The 13,886-nt window shown below is 41.4% G+C and overlaps 1 protein-coding gene and 1 non-coding gene across 5 annotated transcripts in view; one reads left to right on the forward strand and one right to left on the reverse strand.

Annotated features, from left to right (window-relative positions):
• The window catches only part of S100PBP (S100P binding protein), a 42,657-nt gene that overhangs the window by 16,830 nt on the left and 11,941 nt on the right, over nucleotides 1-13,886 (forward strand). The gene's annotated exons all lie outside the window — the stretch shown is intronic.
• On the reverse strand, nucleotides 6,775-6,914 carry LOC116529661. Its single transcript, XR_004259593.1, has one exon. It is a non-coding gene; the product is annotated as a U4 spliceosomal RNA (small nuclear RNA).

The raw sequence follows: 13,886 nt of genomic DNA on the forward strand, positions 1-13,886 counted from the left end.
GGAGTTTCGCTCTTGTTACCCAGGCTGGAGTGCAATGGCACGATCTCGGCTCACCGCAACCTCCGCCTCCTGGGTTCAGGCAACTCTCCTGCCTCAGCCTCCTGAGTAGCTGGGATTACAGGCACGCGCCACCATGCCCAGCTAATTTTTTGTATTTTTAGTAGAGACGGGGTTTCACCATGTTGACCAGGATGGTCTCGATCTCTTGACCTCGTGATCCACCCGCCTCGGCCTCCCAAAGTGCTGGGATTACAGGCTTGAGCCACCGCGCCCGGCCTGTTTGGTTGGTTTTTTTTGAGGTTGGAGTCTCACTCTGTGGCCCAGGCTGAAGTACATGGTACAGCCTTGGCTCACCAGAACCTCTGCCTCCCAGATTGAAGCAATTCTCATGCCTCAGCCTCCCAAGTAGCTGGGACTACAGGTGCACGCCACTACGTCCAGCTAACTTTTGTATTTTAGTAGAGATGGGGTTTTGCCATGTTGGCCCGGCTGGTCTCAAACTTCTGAGCTCAAGTGATCCTCCCATCTCAGCTTCTCAAAGTGCTGGGATTACAGACATGAGCCTGCACTTGGCCTGTGTATTTGTTTTCATTTTAGCAACTATCCTAATGGGTGTTAAATCCGTATTCATTGTTTTTGTGTTACAATTAAGTAAGTATTGTTCACTGCAAAGCCAAGTAGTATATTATGGTTTCATTTTCTTTCTTGAATTGTTTATTTTTGTAGAGTTATTGTTTCACTTTCTTTCATTTAAATCTTTTTTTTTTTTTTTCTGGAGACCTTTTTCCTAGAGCCCTCTGTTCTGCTGCTCCAACTTGCACTGCTTGTTCTTTAGCCCTGTGACAGAGCTGTCATCCCAGGATTTTCCTTTGCTGCTCTCCTGGGTTGAATCCTGTTTCTTGGATCCCATAGCTTCCTCTTTTTTATCCTTGGTTTTAGTAGATGACATCCTGTGAGAATGTCTAAGAAAGGGTGCATAGATTTTTTTGTCTACATATCTGAACATGCCTTTATTCTATCCTCATACTTGATTGATAGTTTGATATAGAATTCTAAATTTAAAATCAATTTTTCCTCAGAAATTTGAAGACAGTCGGCATTGCTCTTAAGAAATCTGTTATCAATTTAACTTTTATTTCTTTGTATGTGATCTGTCTTTTTCTCTCTGGACATTTGTTTGTTTGTTTGGAGGCAGAGTCTTACTCTGTTGCCCAGGTTGGAATGCAGTGGCGTGATCTGAGCTCACTGCAACCTCTGCCTCCCAGTTTCAAGTGATTCTCATGCCACAGCCTGCCCAGTAGCTAGGATTACAGGCGCACACCGCCATGCCTGGCTAATTTTTGTATTTTTAGTATAGATGGGGTTTTCACCATGTTGGCAAGGCTGGTCTCGAATTCCTGACCTCAAGTAGTCTGCCTGCCTCGACCTCCCCAAGTGCTAGGATTACAGGCGTGGGCCACTGCACTCGGCCTGGAAGTTCTTAAAGTTCTTAGTGTCTTCTTTTTATTTGTTGTATTCTAACATTTTGTCCCAATTATTGAAATATTTTGGTGTGGGTCCTTTTTACTCCTTTCTATGCCTTTTTTTTTTTTTTTTTAATATAGACAGGATCTCACTGTATCATTCAGGCTGGTCTCAAACTTCTGGGCTCAAGTGATCCTCCTCAGCCTCCTAAAATGCTACAATTACAGGCATGACCCACTGTGCCTAGACCATCTCAGTGGTCCTTTTAATCTGGGCATATATCTTTATATATCCTGGGAATATCTTGCATTTTTTCCTTTATAATTGTTTTCCCTCTGTATTACCTATTCTTTCTTTCATGAACTCCTAATAGTTAGCTATTGAACTTTCAAGGATTGATGTTCTAAGTCTCTTTTTTCTTTCCTTGTTCTGCCTCACTCTCTCTAGTCTACTTTGTGAGATAATTTCTCAACTTTTTCTTTCTGTCCTTTTATTGACTTCTTTATTTCTACATTTATATTTATGATTTCCAAGAGTTCGTTGTTTTATTCCCTTTTTGTATCATATTTTATGAATTAACTTCTCAGCTTTTCTGAAGATTTTTTTTGTATGATAATTGAAATGCAATACACTGCAAATACGCATATAATTTGTTGTCTAGACGTATGTATGCATTTTGTGAAATTATTGCTATTAAGATAATAAGCAGATTGGACTAAAAACTTCCTTGTGCACCTTTGTAATTCCTCCCTTCTGCCTTTCTCTGCCTCCTCTAATCCCCAGGCAAGACTGACCACTGATGTAGTGTCTACTGCAGATTAGTTTGCATTTTCTAAAGTTTTTTTTGTTTTTTTTTTTTTTTGGAGACAGAGTTTCGCTCTTGTTACCCAGACTGGAGTGCAATGGCTCGATCTCGGCTCACCGCAACCTCCGCCTCCTGGGTTCAGGCAATTCTGCCTCAGCCTCCTGAGTAGCTGGGATTACAGGCACGTGCCACCATACCCAGCTAATTTTTTGTAGTTTTAGTAGAAACGGGGTTTCACCATGTTGACCAGGATGGTCTAGATCTCTTGACCTCGTGATCCACCCGCCTTGGCCTCCCAAAGTGCTGGGATTACAGGCGTGAGCCACTGCGCCCGGCCCTAAAGTTTTATATGATGGAATCATATACCATCTACTCTTTTGAGTCTGGCTTGTCTCAACATAATTACTTTGAAATTCATGTTGCATGTATCAAGTTTATTTCTTTTTTTTGTTTTTTTTTTTTTTTTTTAGACGGAGTTTCGCTCTTGTTACCCAGGCTGGAGTGCAATGGCGTGATCTTGGCTCACTGCAACCTCTGCCTCCTGGGTTCAGGCAATTCTTCTGCCTCAGCCTCCTGAGTAGCTGGGATTACAGGCACACGCCACCATGCCCAGCTAATGTTTTGTATTTTTAGTAGAGACGGGGTTTCACCATGTTGACCAGGATGGTCTTGATCTCTTGACCTCGTGATCCACCCGCCTCGGCCTCCCAAAGTGCTGGGATTACAGGCTTGAGCCACCGTTCCCGGCTCAAGTTTATTTCTTTTTATTGCTGAGTAGTATTCCATTATATAGATTTATCCCATTCATTGTTTATCCATTCACTTAGATGGGCATTTGGCTTATGTTTAGTTTCTGGCTATTACTGATAAAGTTGTTAGGAACATTCATGCACAAATCTTTGTATGGATATGCTTTTATTTTTCTTAAGTAAATATCTAGAGTAAAATGACTGGGTCATATGGTAGGTGTGCATTTAAGAAACTGCCAAACTGTTTTCCAAGGTAGTTTTACATTTTTTATTTCTATTAGCAGTTGTATGAATTCTGGTTGCTCCCAGCCTTACCAACACTTGGGTATGGTCAGTATTTTTAATTTTTTTCCCAACTTTTTAATTGTAAAATACATATACATACAACCATCTTTTTTTTTAACCTTTCTTTAAGAAAAAAAAAAATTTTTGCTGGGCGTGGTGACTCATGCCTGTAATCTCAGCACTTTGGGAGGCCAGGGCGGGCAGATCACCTGAGATCAGGAGTTGGATACCAGCCTGGCCAATGTGGTGAAACCCCATCTTTACTAAAAATATAAAAATTAGCCAGGTGTGGTGGCGGGTACCTGCAGTCCCAGCTACTCAGTAGGCTGAGGCAGGAGAATCACTTAAACCCAGGGGGAGAGGTTGCAGTGAGCCAAGATCATACCATTGCACTCCAGCCTGAGTGACAAGAACAAAACTCTGTCTCAAAACAAAAAGTTTTAAAAGTGTACAGTTTGGTGGTATTAAGTATATTCATATTGTTGTACAGCCATCACTGCTATCCATTTCAATAATTTTTTGGTCTTGCACATCTGAAGCTTTTATTTTTTTAGAGGTAGAGGTCTTGCTATATTATGCAGGCTAGACTCAAACTCCTAGCCTTAAGCAATCCTTCTCCTCAGCTTCCCGAGTGTCTGAAGCTACAGGCACGCTTCACTGCACCCAGTACAAATCTGAAGTACCCGTTAAACAGTAACTCCCATTCCACTCTCCCAGAGCCCCTGACAACCACCATGCCACTTTGTGTTTATGAATTTGACTACTCTAGGTACTGGCTATAAGTGGAATCTGACAAAGTAGTATTTGTCTTTTTGTGACTGGCTTATTTCACTCAGCATAATGTCCTCAAGGATCACGTACATTGTAGCATGTGTCAGAATCTCCTTCCTTTTTAAGACTTAATAATATTCTAGTGTATGGATACCACGTTTTGATTATCCATTTGTATATCAATGAACAGTTGGTTTGCTTCCACCTTTTAGCTGTTGTGAATAATGCTGCTGTACGTATGCTTCTACAAATATATTTTTGAGACCCTGCTTGCAATTCTTACATACCGAGAAAAGGAATTGCTAGATCATATGGTAATTCTATTTTTAATTAATTTTTTTTTTTGACATGGAGTCTAGCTCTGTCACCCAGGCTGGAGTGCAGTGGCACAACCATAGTGCACTGCAGCCTCAAACTCCTGGCATGTGTCTCCTGAATAAGGTTGAACTATGGGTTCACACCACCATGCCTGGCTGATTTTATTTTTTATTTTTAGAGACAGGGTCTCACTGTGTTGCTCAGGCTGGTTGTGAACTCCTGGGCTCAAACTATCCTCCCACCTCAGCCTCTTGAGTAGCTGAGATTATAGGTGCATACCACTGCACCCAGACTGTTTTCTGTCTTTTACTTATTTATTTGTTTTTTGAGACAGGGTCTCACTCTGTCACCGAGGTTGAAGTACAGTGGCATGATCCTGGTTCACTGCAATTTCTGCCTCCCAGGCTCAAGCAATCCTCCCACCTCAGCCTCCCAAGTAGCTGAGACTACAGGCTTACCACCATACCTGACTAATTTTTAGGGTGTTTTTGTTTTTGTTTTTGTTTTTGAGATGGAGTCTTGCTCCGTCGCCCAGGCTGGAGTACAACAGTGCAATCTCAGCTCACTGCAACCTCCGCCTCCCGGGTTCAAGTGATTCTCCTGTCTCAGCCTCCTGAGTAGCTAGGGTTAAAGGTGTGCATCCATCATGCCCAGCAAATTTTTGTATTTTTAGTAGAGATGGGGTTTCACCATGTTAGCCAGGCTGGTCTTGAACTTCTGACCTGAAATGATCCGTCCACCTCAGCCTCCCAAAGCACTGGGATTACAGGCTTGAGCCACCATGGCTGGCCTAATTTTTTGTATTTTTGGTAGAGACTGTGTTTTACCATGCCACCACACCTGGCCCCCTGTTTTCTGTTGGTTTATTATTTTTATTTATTTATTTTTTGAGATGGGATTTTGCTCTTGTTGCCCAGGCTGGAGTACAATGGCACTATCTCGGCTCAGTGTAACCTCCACCCCCTGGGTTCAGGCAGTTCTCCTGCCTCAGCCTCCTGAGTAGCTGGGATTACAGGCATGCACCACCACACCCAGCTAATTTTATATTTTCAGTAGAGATGGGGGTTTCTTCATGTTGGTCAGGCTGGTTTTGAACTCCCGACCTCAGGTGATGCACCTACCTCGGCCTCCCTAAGTGCTGGGATTACAGGCCCGAACCATGCCCAGCCTTTTTTTGTTTTTGTTTTTTGTTTGAGACGAAGTCTCGTTCTGTAGCCCAGGCTGGAATGCAGTGGTGCAGTTTTGGTTCACTGCCACCTCCGTCTCCTGGGTACAAGCAATTCTTCTGCCTTAGCCTCCTGAGTAGCTGGGACTACAGGTGTGTGCTACTATGCCCAGCTAATTTTTGTATATTTAGTAGAGATGGGGTTTCACCATGTTGGTCAGGCTGGTCTCAAACTCCTGATCTCATGATCTGCCCACCTCGGCCTCCCAAAGTGTGGGGATTACAGGCATAAGTCACCTTGCCCAGCCTATTTTCTGTTTTTTAATGGGAGTCATCCTAATGGTGTGAAGTGGTCAGTTTTTATAATTTTAGACATTCTAATATATGTGTAGTGATAGCTCGTAGTTTTCATTTGCATTTTGCTAATGAGTAATAATATTGAGCATGTTTTCATGTGCTTGTTTGCCATCTGTATGTCTTCTTTGGCGAAGTATTTTTTGCTCATTTAAAAAATTGGATTATTTTATTATTATTGAGTTTTGAGAGTTCTTTAAATACATATTCCAAATGCAGGTTTCTTTGCCAGATAAGTAATTTGCAAATATTTTCTCTCAGTATATTTCTTGTCTTTTCATTACCACGAGTGTCTTTTAAAGAACAGATATTCTTAGTTTTGATAAAGTAAATTTGTTTATTTTTATTTATTTATTTTTCTTGGTAGTTACTGGTTATAGCAGATGAAGTAAGTTTAATCAGGTTTTTAAAATTTTTTTTTTTTTTTTTTTTTTTTTTTTTTTGAGACGGAGTTTCGCTCTTGTTACCCAGGCTGGAGTGCAATGGCGCGATCTCGGCTCACGGCAACCTCCGCCTCCTGGGTTCAGGCAATTCTCCTGCCACAGCCTCCTGAGTCGCTGGGATTACAGGCACGTGCCACCATGCCCAGCTAATGTTTTGTATTTTTAGTAGAGACGGGGTTTCACCATGTTGACCAGGATGGTCTCGATCTCTTGACCTTGTGATCCACCCGCCTCGGCCTCCCACAGTGCTGGGATTACAGGCTTGAGCCACCGTGCCCGGCGGTTTTTAAAATTTTTATGGATTATGCTTTCATGTGGTATCTAAGAAACCTTTTCCTAAAATAAAGGCCACAAAAATTTTCTCCTATGTTTTCTTCTAGAAGTTTTTTTTTTTGTTTTTTTTTTCTTTTTTTAATTCAGTCTCTGTAGACACTGCCAAAAATTGCCAACACCAACTATATTTCAAGTCGTCATGGTGGGGTATTGGGAAAAGTTTCAATTAGCAGTAATCAAGCCTTGGATAAACCTCATTGGCTACGATACTGCCACTGTGCAAAGCTTATTCTAGAAGTTTTATAGCTCTAGGGGTTACATTCCTTTTAAAATTCATTCTGTATATGGTGCAAGATATGAATTAAAGCTTGTAACCAAAAAAAATGGTTTTATAAGGGGTTAAAAAAGAAAAAAAAGCTTGTAATTGCGGAACTTTGAGGCTGAGGGAAGATTGCTTGAGCCCAAGAGTTTGAGACCAGCCTGGGCAATGTGGTGAATCTCTGCCTCTACCAAAAAAAAAAAAAAAAAAGTTAGCCAGGCGTGGTGACACACACCTGTAGTCCTAGCTACTTGGAAGGCTGAGGCAGGAGGGATCTCTTGAGCTCAGGAGAGGGAGGTTGCGGTGAGCTGAGATCGCACTACTACACTCCAACCTGGGTAACAGTATAAGACTTTGTCTCGAAAAGAAAAAAAGATAGGAAAATAAGGCTTATTTTCTTGGCACATGGATTTTCAGTTGCTTCTTTACCATTTACTGAAGAGACTCCATTCTGCATTGAATTGTCTTTATACCTTTGTCAAAAATCAGTTGTCTAGAAAAATCAGCTTTCCGGAAAAAAAAGGCTAATCTGTTCCACTAATGTTCCTATTTTTTGGTTGTGTTGGCATTTGTAGATTGTTTGCATTTCCGTAGAAATTTTAGAATTAGGATATCAATTTCTTTAAAAAGGCCTGCTAGGATTTTGATTGGGATTGGATTTTGATGGGGATTGTATTGAGTCTATTTAAATAAATAAAATAAAACTGAGGGAGAAATAATATTTTTTTGAGATGGAATCTCGCTTTGTTGCCTAGGCTATCGTGCAGTGGCACAATCTCAGCTCACTGTAACCTCTGCCTCCAATTCAAGCTATTCTCTTGCCTTAGTCTCCCAAGTAGCTGGGATTACAAGCACCCGCCACTACACTCAGCTAATTTTTGTATTTTTAATATAAATGGGGTTTCACCATGTTGGCTAGGCTGTTCTGGAACTCCTGACCTCAAGTGATCAGCCCCCCTTGGCCTCCCAAAGTATTGGGATTACAGGTGTAAACCACTGTGCCTGGCTTGAGCCACCTCGCTGGACTGAGAATGAGTGTTCTAATACTGAATTTTTTGATCAAAATCATCTTTAATTTCCTTCAGCAATGTTTTGTAGCTTTTGGACAGTCCTGCACATCTTTTATCTGATTTATCCCTGAGTGTTTCAAATTGTGATGCTTTTGTAAAATGGTGTATTTTTAAAATTTCAATATCTGTTTATTGCTATTATATAAAAATGTAATTGATTTTTGTATCTTGAGCTTATATTCTATAATCTTCCTAAATTATTTTATTAGTTTTGGTAACTTTTTAATAGATTTCATCAGGTTTTTTCTGTAGGTTTTCGTCCTGTCAGCAAATACATTTTTACTTGTTTCTTTCTGACTTGGATCCCTTTTATTTGTGTTTCTTGTGCTGTCTAGGACCTCCATTTAAGTACAAGTAATGAGCTCTATTCCTTCGTTGATTTTTTTCTTTCTTTCTTTTTTTTTTTTTTTTTTTTTTGAGATTGAGTCTCACTCTGTTGCCCACACTGGAGTGTAGTAGCTCAATCTCAGCTCATTGCAATCTCTGCCTCTCAGGTTCAAGCAATTGTCCTGCCTCAACCTCCCGAATAACTGGGACTACAGTCGCCAACCACCATGCCTGGCTAATTTTTCTATTTTTAGTAGAGACGGGGTTTCACCATGTTGGCCAGGCTGGCCTTGAACTCCTGACCTCAGGTGATCCAGCTGCCTCAGCCTCCCAAAGTGCTAGGATTACAGGCACGAGCCACTGGGCCAGCCAATTTTTTGTATTTTTAGTAGGGGTGGGGTTTTGCCATGTTAGCCAGACTGGTCTCGAACTTCTGGCAAGTGTTCTGCCTCCCAAAGTGGTAGGGTTACGGGTGTGAACCATTGTGCCTGGCTGTGAACCATTGATTTTTGAAAAACATTTAGAGCTGGGCACAGTGGCTCATATCTGTAATCCCAGTGGCTTGGGAGGCCAATTTGGGAGGATCATTTGTGCCCAGGAGTTTGGGACCAGCCTAGGTGGCAGAACAAACCCTGTTTTGTTACTAATGTTTTTGAGATAGGGTCTTGTTCTCCATCGCCCAGGCTAGAGTGCAGTGGCGCCATCGCGGCTCAATGCAGCCAATGAATTCCGCAGCTCAAGCAATCCTCCCTCCTAACTCAGCCTCCAGAGTGGCTGGGACTATAGGCATGTGCCACCATGCCTAGCTAATTTTAAAATTTTTTTGTAGATATATTCTCCAGCCTTGGCCTCCCAAAGTACTGGGATTATGGGCATTAGCCACCATGCCCAGACTGTTTTCTGATTTCTATTCCAATACATACATACATACATACATACATATATATATATATATATATATATACATATATTTCTTTTTTTTTTCCTTCCTTCTGCTCACTTTGGGTTTCATTTGCTCTTTTTCTAGTTTCTTTAGATGATTGCTACTTATGATCATTGATTTGAGACTTTCATATGTTTACATATGTGGTTTTTTTCATTTTGGTGGCACATATTTGTAGTCCCAGCTACTTGGGAGGCTGAGGTGGGAGGATCCCTAGAGCCCAGGAGGTTGAGTGAACTCATGTCGCATCATGGCACTCCAGTCTAGGTGATGGAGTGAGGCCCTGTCTCAAAAAAAAAAAAAAGTTGAAATAGAGATCGTGTCTCATTGTGTTACCCAGGTTAGTGTCAAACTGTTGGCCTCTCAAAGTGCCATGATTATTGGGCATGAGTCACTGTGCCTGGCCTTGTTTTCTAGCTTTTTTTTTTATTTTTTTGAGACAGAATTTCTCTCTTGTTGCCCAGGCTGGAGTGCAATGGTGCGATCTTGGCTCACCGCAACCTCTGCCTCCCAGGTTCAAGCGATTCTTCTGCCTCAGCGTCCCAAGTAGCTGAGATTACAGATCTGCACCACTACGCTCAGCTAATTTTGTATTTTTTGTAGAGGTGGGGTTTCTTTATGCTGGTCAGGTTGGTCTCGAACTCTTGGCCTTAGGTGATCTGCCTGCCACAGCTTCCCATAGTGCTGGGATTACAGGCATGAGTCACTGCACCTGGCCTGTTTTCTGACTTTTTAATGTGGAAGATCAGATCATTGATTTCTATTTTCTCTAAGCATTTAAAGCCATGGCTTCCCTTAAGGCACTGTTAGCTGCATTCCACACATTTTGATATGGTTTTTTTTGTTTATTTTTTTGAGACAAAGTCTTGCCCTTTACCCAGCCTGAGAATGCAGTGGTACAATCATGGCTTCCTGCAGCACCAACCTACCAGCCTTGTGATCCTCCTACCTCAGCCTCCCAAGTAGCTGGGACTACAGTTGTGTGCCACCACACCCGGCTAAGTTTCATATTTTTTGTAGAGGCAGGGTTTTGCCACATTGCCCAGGCAGGTCTCAAACTACTGGACTCAAGTGATCTACTCACCTTGGCCTCCTAAAGCACTGGGTTTACAGATGTGAGCCATAGTCCTTGCCTTAACTTTTTTTTTTTGAGATGGAGTTTCACTTTTGTCACCCAGGGTGTAGGGCAGTGGTGTGGTCTCTGCTCACTGCAATCTCTGCCTCCTGGGTTCAAGTGATTCTCCTGCCTTATAACTCCTGAGTAGCTGGGACTACAGGCACGCGCCACCATGCCTGGCTAATTTTTATATTTTTAGTAGATATGGGATTTCACCGTGTTGGCCAGGATGGTCTCCATCTCTTGATCTTGTGATCTGCCTGCCTCTGTCTCCCAAAGTGCTGGGATTACAGGCGTGAGCCACCGTGCCTGGCCCCCTTATTTTTATGTTTAAAGTAGATGTCTTATAGGCAGAATATAATTGGTAGCTGAGTTTTGTTTTTGTTTTTTTTTTTCCTGACTCACAATCTCAGTCTTTAATTGGAGTGTTAATCCATTTACCTTTAATGTATAATCCCATATGGCTGGATTTAAATCTACCATCTTGTTACTTGTTTTCTGTTTGTTTTTTCTTTCTTCATCTTTTCCTAATTTTTTTAGTATTTCATTTTATCTCCATGGTTTACTTACTACCTATATTTCTTTGTTGTATTTTTATTATTTTATTTAAATATAATAAAATAATATTTATTATATTTTGGAGATGGGATCTCACTCTGTTGCCTAGGTTAAAGTGCACAGTAACTTACTGTAGTCTTGACAGTCTTGACCTCCTGACCTCAAGCAGTCCTCCCACCTCAGCCTTCAAAGTGCTGGGATTGCAGGCATGAGCCACCATGCCCAGCATGTTATTTTTACTTTAAACAGTAAATTGTCTTTTTTTTTTTTTTTGAGACGGAGTTTTGCTCTTGTTATCCAGGCTGGAGTGCAATGGCGCGATCTCGGCTCACCGCAACCTCCGCCTCCTGGGTTCAGGCAATTCTCCTGCCTCAGCCTCCTGAGTAGCTGGGATTACAGGCACGCGCCACCATGCCCAACTAATTTTTTGTATTTTTAGTAGAGACGGGGTTTCACCATGTTGACCAGGATGGTCTCGATCTCTTGACCTCGTGATCCACCCGCCTCGGCCTCCCAAAGTGCTGGGATTACAGGCGTGAGCCACCGCGCCCGGCCAGTAAATTGTCTTTTAAAGACATCATCTAAATAGGAGAAATAGCCTTTTATATGTACTCACATACTTTATAAGTGCTTTTGATTTTTTTCTATAAATCCAAGTTTCCATCTGGTACTATTTTCTTTTCCTAATGAACTTCTTTTAATGTTTCTTGTAGTGCACATCTACTGATGATGAAGTTTCTCTGCTTTTATTTAGAACGTGTTTATTTTGACTTCATTTAAAAAGCTTTTTATTTTGAAAAATTAAAGACCCATAAGTTTCAAGGCTCACCTCAGTTGTTTCTCTTCCCTCAGGGATCACAATTCTCAACAGTCTAAAAGCACTTGTTTCATGTATTTTGCCTAGTTTTTAGTAGCTTACAATGATAGGTTAAGTCCCCCATTCATCTTAGCTAAAAATGGAAATATCTGCCTTGATTTTTATTGAAGATCATATGCAGCAATGGTTATATAAATTCTGATTCTGAATTTGCCAAGACTGTTGAGGACATTCATATATCATTCAGTATCCCCTGTATCACTTCATAAATGAGTTACATAATAATTCCTGTTTCTTTTACTTTTTGCCTTGCCTGCAAGGAAAATCAGTCAAGATTTCTACTAGATCATCGCAGTTGTGTTGACTTGGAGGTGACACATTTGCATTCTTGCCTTCTACTAATTTTTTCTTTTCATTGATATTTTATTAATCTGTTTATAAAAGCAGTAGCCCATGTCCCTTGTAGCACATTTTGTCTTTTCTTCCTTCTCCATTCCCTCCCCTGTATTAAGTATTTTACATTGCATGGAACAGAGACATTATAATTGCCTTTAAGTAATTGAATTTAAGGATTTACAGCAAAAGATGAAGATTAGATGAGACTTTTCTCCAGGCCTCCTAGTGTAAAGAATCAACCATAGAGCCGAACCATATGCTCCCATCAGAAACGTGTGCTTCTGGCCAGGCATGCCTCATGCCTGTCATGAGCACTTTGGGAGGCTGAGGCGGGTGAATCACTAGGTCAGTCAGGAGTTCGAGGTCAGCCTGGCCAATATGGTGAAACCCTGTCACTACTAAAAATACAAAAATTAGCCAGGTGTGGTGGCAGGTGCCTGTAATCCCAGCTACTTGGGAGGCTGAGGCAGGAGAATCACTTGCAACCAGAAGGCAGAGGTTTCAGTGAACTGAGATCACGCCACTGCACTCCAGCCTGGGCAAAGGAGCGAAACTGTGTCTCAAAAAAAGAGAGAAAAATGTGTGCCTCTGTCCCCTGTTGGGATTTTCCCTAATCTAGTCTGTTTCTGTGACCAGTGCTTTTGTTGCTCTCTATTAGCTATCTCATGTAACTGTTTTTCTAGAGCCCTGCCTGTGTGCTGTTTTCTCTCTCATTCTCATTACTAATGCTCACATGAACATTCCAAAGGAGAGTATCTGATTGGTTTACTTAATGACCTGTTGGTGCCAAGCAGCCTTCTAGGTCATTAGGTCTTTAGCCAGCTGAGAGAATCTCTGTTCTTTGGTCATGTGCCATACTTGTTTGAGTTAGGGTCATGTGGGTGGTATAAAATATGATGTCCTATAAAATCTTTCAGAGGCTGGGTACGGTAGCTCATGCCTGTAATCCCAGCACTTTGGGGGGTCAAGGCGGGCAGATCACAAGGTCAGGAGTTCAAGACCAGCCTGACCAACATGGTGAAACCCCGTCTCTACTAAAAATCCAAAAATTAGCTAGGCATGGTGGCAAGCGCCTGTAATCCCAACTACTCAGGAGACTGAAGCAGGAGAATTGCTTGAACCTGGGAGGTGGAGGTTGCAATGAGCCGAGATCGCACCACTGCGCTCCTGGGCAACAGAGCGAGACTCCATCTCAAACAAAACAAAAAAAAAGCTGTCAGATTGGCACAGCAGGTACTCAGCATTATCCATTCTCCTCCATTATGATATAAAAATTGATTCATTTTAAATTTATTAAGAACTGTTAATAAACTGGATGTTTCCCCAAAACCAGTCACCTTCATATTTTTAGATTTAGATGAATTGTTGACCTCATTCCTGAAATATTGGGGTTTTTTCCCTTCTAACTTTCATTCTTAGTCACAAAGGACAATCTTTACCACCTTTTAGCCACAACTTAAAATAAATCCATGGTGCTGATTGTTGGTCCAAGAAAGCCCATCTGTTAGAGACTATGAAGAGAAGAGAAAATTCAAATGTTTCCATTCGTGTTAGCGTCTCTAAATTTGGAGGAAGATGAGGTTGAAACTCTAAACTAAAATGAGGTTTTTGGATTATTAGCCCCACCTGGGTTTGAATCCTGGCTTTTCTCATTTACTAGATGATGAGTATCTTTTTTTTTTTTTTTTTTTTTTTTTTTTTTTTTTTTTTTT

The sequence above is a fragment of the Sapajus apella genome, unplaced genomic scaffold (assembly GCF_009761245.1).
Source record: "Sapajus apella isolate SASKATOON/1434 unplaced genomic scaffold, GSC_monkey_1.0 scaffold62, whole genome shotgun sequence".
Taxonomy (NCBI): Eukaryota; Metazoa; Chordata; class Mammalia; order Primates; family Cebidae; genus Sapajus; species Sapajus apella.